The following is a 7,619-nucleotide window of genomic DNA, read 5'->3' as shown; positions in this document are numbered from 1 at the left end:
AATCTGTTAAAACTACCCCCCGCTATTTAGTTTAGAACCCTATCCACAACCCTAGTTATGCGATTCCCCAGGATCCAAGTCCGAGCACAGTTCGTGTGGAGCACATCCTGCTGGAAGAGCTCCTTCCTTCCCAATACTGGTGGAAGTTTTCCATTAATTCAGACACACCACACCAATCCTCGAGCCACGCATTTAACTCTCTAATCTTCTTAACCCTCTGCCAATTTGCACAGCACATCAGCCGATCCAGCATCTTCCTTATTTTATTGAATTAGTTGTTGTTTCGTGACTTTTTATCAACCACTACAAATGTTTTATCCTCACTGATGCCTTTTGAGCCAAAGTCTGTGAACTCCGTTCTCTCCGCCGGTAAACTACACCGAGAAGCGCCTTTTAGTCCCACCTTGTTAGGCCAAGAAGAACTTCGCCGCTATTCCAAATACTAGTTTCGTTTTATCTTTGAAAAACACGCCAAGCCCCTCTGTTAACCGCTAGAGGACGTCTTAAGGCAGATGAAGAGCAGGATGATGACGAGAGAGAGGATGGGACGGATCCGGGACAAAAGATGAAGCGTGTATCCGGAGTGTAAAGCGGCAGCGAAGGCCCTTAATGCTGCCTTGCTTCGGTATTCATCAATGAGCTACGACGTTGATAAATGTGAATAAAGCGTAAAAACGTCAGGTATGCTGGCAAATGCCGAAGCTAAGAATTGTGCGCTGGTACCTTGTAAAACATAAAAATAGATCATTCTCCGGTGCAAGAAGGAATATACTCGGATTATTAGAGAAAAAGGGCTCAGATATTGCTGCGCTTTCGACTTAATATTTGCACAGTGTCACGTACCCCGTGACTGGGTTACCAAACCAGCAGAAATGGAACACAATTTTGGAGTCTGGTATTACTGTAACTAAAGGTGTTTATTAGTAACTAAGTAATACAATGGCATAAAAATGCAAATATAAAACCGGTTAGCGATAATATATACAGAAGTGTGGATATAGGGTTCAAACCGAGCTCTTTCAAAGTCTAGAGGTAAATGGATATTCTTGCGATGGTGCAGAGTTTAGTTCAGTTCAATATAAGTCGAGATAGTTGCTTGTGTATCGTTGGGGGGGGAGAGAAAGAGAGAGAGAGGAGAGAGAGAGAGAGAGAGAGAGAGAGAGAGAGAGAGAGAGAGAGGAGAGAGAGAGAGAGAGAGAGAGAGAGAGAGAGAGAGAGAGAGAAAGAGAGGGAGAGAGGTGATGCAGTTGCAGTCAAACCTTCCGTTGTCTTCTTGTCCTGTTGTGGTCACCGACTGTGACCCCTCCGTACCAGGCACGACCGTTCGTCAGTGGTAAACATGTCACCCAGGCAAGGGTGGACACACACACAAGACCCCACCGGTCTGCCTTCACACACTGTGAGCCTCTGATCGATTCCCCCGAATCGATCCTCCAACCCCCCACCTTCTCGTGAGTGCACGATGCTCCTTCAGTGTTCTGTCGTGTGTCTGCTGTGTATCAGCAGGCTTGCTATTTTATCTCTCCTGCCAGGGCACCGCCTGTCCATCACCTAGTTCCTCCTTGCTGTCTCAGCAGGGATGTTAACGAGCGGACAGAAAGTCCTTGAAACCAAAGGTAAACAATTAGCGAAGAAGCCATAATACTAAATCATGCGTCTCTCTCTCTCTCTCTTTCTCATCTGTGTAGGATGCCTCTCTTCCTCTCTCTCCCTCGTTAGCAGCATAGTTCACGAGGGGTCAACTCTGGGCCCCATCCCCACTTGGTTTGCTTTTCACAGTCTTCACTGGCCACAGTAATAGTACTGGAGAATGGAAAACGTTATTTCTTTGTTCAGGAAATGTAATAAGAATAGAACTGAGAATTACAGATCCCCTATTCAAGAAGACACGAATTTGTCCGAATGCCTAACATTCGTTCCTGCAAGTGTATTTCACGCAAGGAAACAGAGATTTTCAGACAGTCACATCCTATTGTGAAACTGGTGATTCACTCAAAAAACCTTTTAATAGAAACCTACAAACATACGACTTCCATCCCTTCATTCACGCACACATTATCCCCCCCTTCGCTATCAAGTGAACTCACAGATGTCCAGTCCTAGTCCAATATTTTAAATGATCAATGCACTCACACAACAAACTATCGCAGGTCATTGCATAATTATCCGTGTTGAACAGTTAACAAATAATGTATAATTAGAATCAGAGAAATTTGTGAAATCCTTTCGAGTCGAAAGCAAGGAGACGCTGGAAGTTATGTATCGTCTGCAAGGGAAAAAATAACATATTTAAAACGTGACGTCACCATGTCACCAACGAGTTCCACGTTTTCTCGCCTTCCATCTCTGACCAAGGATTCTATTCAGATTAAATGAACTTTTCGTTGTATAGTATCAGGCTTAATAATCTCCATTACCTCTGCTGAAGTTACAGATTTGGACACTGTACTGGGACCTGTGCCGCACCCACTCTCAGTCTGGAACTATCGTTTTTACTAATGGAGTGAAGGAATGTTCCTTTAGTGTGATCGGTGCCTTTAAAATCTCCCACCTGTACTTTCTTATTCAAACTCTACAACCATTCGTTTTACTAAGTCGCCATGCTTCACTATGTGTAAGAACAGAGGGATCAAACAGTACCAAAGACTTACCGGGTCCGTCAGTGCTGCGAGACATTAAAATTCTTCTCCAAATGTATGTGACCTCTAACTCTAAATTGTCTCGATATAATATTGATTAATTATTGTAGCCCTTGGAACACCATTCACAGATCTGAGGTATTTGCCACTCATCTGGTTATATTTGGTTAGCACGTCTAGCGGTGTCGTCTGTTAGTAGCCAGAAGTAACTTACTGGCTTCTTTAATTCTTCACTTGCTCCCCTATCCTTGTATTTCCGACAAAGTCTAGTGTAAGGATGAAATTCTCAGTCTTTATGAGTCTGCAGCAATGTGTTATGACCTTATGATATGCTCGCATGGAAACACAGTCTAATCAATTTGCTTTCCTCCGCGGTACCGAGACCGTGTATTAATCTCTGGTGATCAGATGCCTGCATCAGCTCACTAGGATCACCCGGGGGCAACAATGTCCCAATACCCTGAGCAATATCCTTGTTTCTGTTTCCTGCCCCTGTATTCTATCTTTAGACACTTCACGCTATCTCCAGTGTAGGATTTATTTACTGATAATAATTTCGGCATTATTTTAGTGCACATGTTCCCCAATCCTTCCCCTTCGCTGCAAGCTAAGGAGTTTCTTATCACTCACTCTTTTCATTGTTACGATACGTGTCCGGCAACAATGAATATAGAATTGAGTCGATGTTTATAAACAAATTAACATTTATTAAACTCTACTCAACAAAAATGAGAAGTAAACAAACGACTAACTTAACTGGAAGTTAACTGCAAAACGGCAACTCGAACAGTTATTAAAGCGATAAATGCGAACACGGTCTTAAAGTCATAAATACGAAAGTCCAAGTGATTTATACAGTCAATTAGGAGAGACTTTCCTGACGAAAGGAATTTCCCGACGACGTGACGTTTCTGCTGATCTCAACCGACATATGCCTTGCCTGAAGGATTCACGACGAAGCAAATAAAAACGGCTTCAAGGAACTGACCTTCTGACCTTTCTCTTGGCGAATGAACACTGCACAACCCTTTCTACTCTTACAGCTAGTGGTTTATCGCAGATGCGGGTCACTACTTCTTGCTCACCAGACACTCAATTACATCATGGTCATAAGACAGTCACAAGATACCCACGGGGTATGCAACACCTCCCTCCAAAAAAAAAAAGAAATTTTGGTCTTCCATGAGCAAAATTTTAACAATACACTAATTACAAAAAATACAAATGTACAAAATCTACAACATACTATATACATAGTATTATCATGCAGCACCTTTGTATATTCAATATCTAGATAGACTGTCAGCATTAACATTATGTTTGCTTTTAATATGAGTTGTCAAAGTATTATACTCCTGTAACATCAAGTTCCAAGTTAGTAACCTTCTATTGTTGTTTTTCACCTTACTGAAAAAACCCTAACGGATTATGATCAGTTTAAACTAAGTGTGGCTTCTGAGTTTTACCAACATACATATCAAAATGTTGTAAAGCCAAAACAAGGGATAATAATTCCTTTTCTGTAGTTGATAGTTTCTTTGATGCTCATTAAATTCCTTAGAAAAGTAAGCTACTGGATGATCAACTTCGTCACCCTCATTCCTTTGCAATAATACTGCTCCTGCAGCCTCATCACTAGCATCTACAGCTAATGAAAAAGGTTTTTCAAAGCCAGGTGCCCTTTGCACAGGTTGATGACATGGCATAGTTTTCAATTTCTCAAATGCCTCCCGACAATGCACTGTCCACACAAACTTTTCAGTTTTCTTCAAGAGGTTAGGTAATGGAAGGGCAATATTAGCACAATTTTTACAGAATTTTCAGTGATATCCTACCATTCCCAAGAATCTTCGTAAAGTTTCTTTTTACCAGTTGGAATGGTGATCTCTAAAATTGCGCGAACTTTTGCCTGAACAGGAGCGAACTTACCTTGACCCACAACATAACCAAGGTATGTCACAGTGGCATGACCAAATTCACTTTTAGCTAAGTTAATAGTTAAGTTAGCTTTTGAAAGCCTTTCAAATTGTTTCTCCACCGCAGTAACATGTGTTTCCCAAATATCATTTCCTGTAACTAAATCGCCAATACAGGAATCCGTATCTTTTAAACCACGAATCATAGAATTAATCATCCGCTGGAAAGTACCTGGGGCATTCTTCGTCCCAAAAGGAAGAACATAATATTCATATAACCCAGACGGGGTTACAAATGCAGAAATCTCTGTACCTGTATCCGTCAATGGAACAAACCAATACCCTTTTAACAAATCAATATTTGTAAGAAACTTTGCTTGTCCGACTTTATCCACACAATCGTCCACTCTAGGGATTGGATACACATCTGTGTTAGTTACAGCAATCACCTTCCTGTAGACAGTACAAAACCGGATACTACCATCTGACTTACCATAACACAAGGTGAACTCCAATTCGAATTAGAAGGTCTAATAATATTATTCTCTAACATAAACTTAATTTCTTTCTCAGCAAATTCGCATTTTCCCATGTTCATCCGATATGGATGCTGCTTTATGGGTTTGGCATCTCCAACATCCACATCACGTGAAGCTACTGTGGTTCTTTTAGGGACGTCTGGAAATAAATCCCTATATTTAAAAATTAATTGCTTCATCTGCTGCTAATGAACTAATTTATCATCAATATTTTCCAGAATCGTTGAGTTTGGTAATCTGGCAAAAATAATATTGGGTTTATAACGAGTTGCACATGAAACATCCATTAAGCTCCTAGTGAGATCAGACTCATTATTATTGACCACAACAGTCATAGTAGCGGACTGTTTCTTATAATATGGTTTTATCATATTTATATGACAAAGCTGTGTTGGACTTCTTCGATCTGGCGTTTTTACCATATAATCCACATCATTAACGTTAGACATAATTTCACAAGGACCATGAAATTTAGCTTGTAAAGGGTTCGTTTGCACTGGGAGAAGAACCAACACCTTATCTCCAGGTTTAAATGACCTTATTTCAGCTTCTTTATCATACCAGGTTTTCATTTTATCCCGAGTCGATTTTAAATGTTCCCTAGCTAATCTACAAGCTTTATGTAATCTATCCTTAAATTTTAAAACACAATCCAGCAAATTAGTGTGTAACTCCTTATTAATCTGTTGTTGTTTTAATATGGCCAAAGGTCCTCCAACTCCATGCCTAAACACAAGTTAAAATGGACTAAAACATATTGATTCCTGTACTGACTCCAGTACTGCAAATAGAAGTAAGTGTATGCCTCTCATTTCCATTTTCAACACAATATGTCCTAATCATAGTCTTGAGGGTAGAATGAAACCTCTCGAAGACTCCTTGAGGTTCTCGATGGTATACAGACCAGGTAATCTGCTTAGCTCCCAGTTTATACACTATCCGTTGAAATAATCCAGACATAAAAATTATTACCTTGATCAGATTGTATTTCCTTAGGCAACCCAAAATAAGTAAAGAATTTTATCAGAGCCTTTATTACAGTCTTAACTGTTATATTCCTAAGTGGTATTGCCTCTGGAAACCTAGACGGTGTGCACATAACGTTCAACAAATATTAATGGCCAGTTTTAGTTTTTGGCAATGGGCCTACACAATCTACAATAATTTTGGAAAACGGTTCACCAAATGTGGGAATAGATTGCAGTGGGGCCACTAGAGTAACTTGATTAGGTTTACCCATAATTCGCCAAGTATAACACGTTGTGCAAAATGTCGCCACGTATTCTTTCAAACCAGGCCAGTAAAATGTTTAAAAACCTTGTTCACAGTTTTTTTCACCCCTTGATGTCCACCCAAGGGCACACTATGAGCTAAAGTTAAATCTCATTTCGATAAACTTTAGGAACTGCTACCTGGTGAACAACCTTCCATTCATCACTTGCAGGAATTGTAGGTGATCTCCACTTCCTCATTAATACTCCTTTCTCAAAATAATATTCCACTGGTACCTTATCAATTTCACGAGCCGGAAAAGCTTGTTCCTTTAATTTGACCATCTCAGTGTCTCTACTCTGCTCTTCTATCATCTCCTTCCAAGACAGAGACAAATCTTATGGTCAGACTTACTCTAAGAATCTTGATTAAACAATGAAGGTAAGAAAGTTTCTGACACATCCTCAATATTCGAATACAGAGTTGAACAGTCAAGTGTAACAACTTCATCCTGCACATCAAGCTTTTTAGCCACAGCTGGAGTTACCACACAGGAGGACTGTGTGTTAGAATCCATCCATGGTTCTTCTGACTTTATTATCAAATGCACTTCAGGAAACCTTGTCCATCTGCTAAGTCATTCCCTAACAATAGAGAAACATCATTCACGGGTAAGCTGGGTTATAATCCTACTTTAACAGGTTCTGTAACTAACCCTGACCTTAAACTTACTTTATGCAGATGTACAGGCATAAGGGCACTCTCAACACCTCGTATATAGTTTACCTCACCAGTGTCAGACTCATCATTACACATTAACACACTGTCTAGCATTAATGATTGAGAAGCCCCAGTATCCCTAAGGATTTTTATTGGCACCGGAATGGATCCCTGCTTCAAGGATACAAACCCTTCGGTTATAAAATGATTATGCCCCCTCTTAACTTGGTCAGACTCTGACAAAACTTCATTTGTATTTCCCGAACCCTGTAGATTTACAGGTGTTTCAGTATGTTGCACACAGGCATCTGGGACTGCCTCCTTCTCCTTCTCTTTCAATCGGAATCAGTTAGCTATTACGTGACCAGATTTCCTACAATAATTACAAATGGGACCCAACTGTCTTTCCTTTACACGTTTTCCTTCCTCCTTCCCTTTCTTACTAACTTCGAATTTAATTTCCAGTTTACCTTGACTCTCTGTGCTATTTTTCCTTTTAAAAGTTCCACCCTGAGGAAATTTACACTTATGGATTAAAGCATACTCGTCAGCTAATTTAGCAGAAACCTGCTAGTGTCCCTATCATTTAAGTA

This window comes from Hemitrygon akajei, unplaced genomic scaffold, assembly GCF_048418815.1.
Source record: "Hemitrygon akajei unplaced genomic scaffold, sHemAka1.3 Scf000072, whole genome shotgun sequence".
Lineage (NCBI taxonomy): Eukaryota > Metazoa > Chordata > Chondrichthyes > Myliobatiformes > Dasyatidae > Hemitrygon > Hemitrygon akajei.
Note: the sequence above shows the minus strand (reverse complement) of the source record.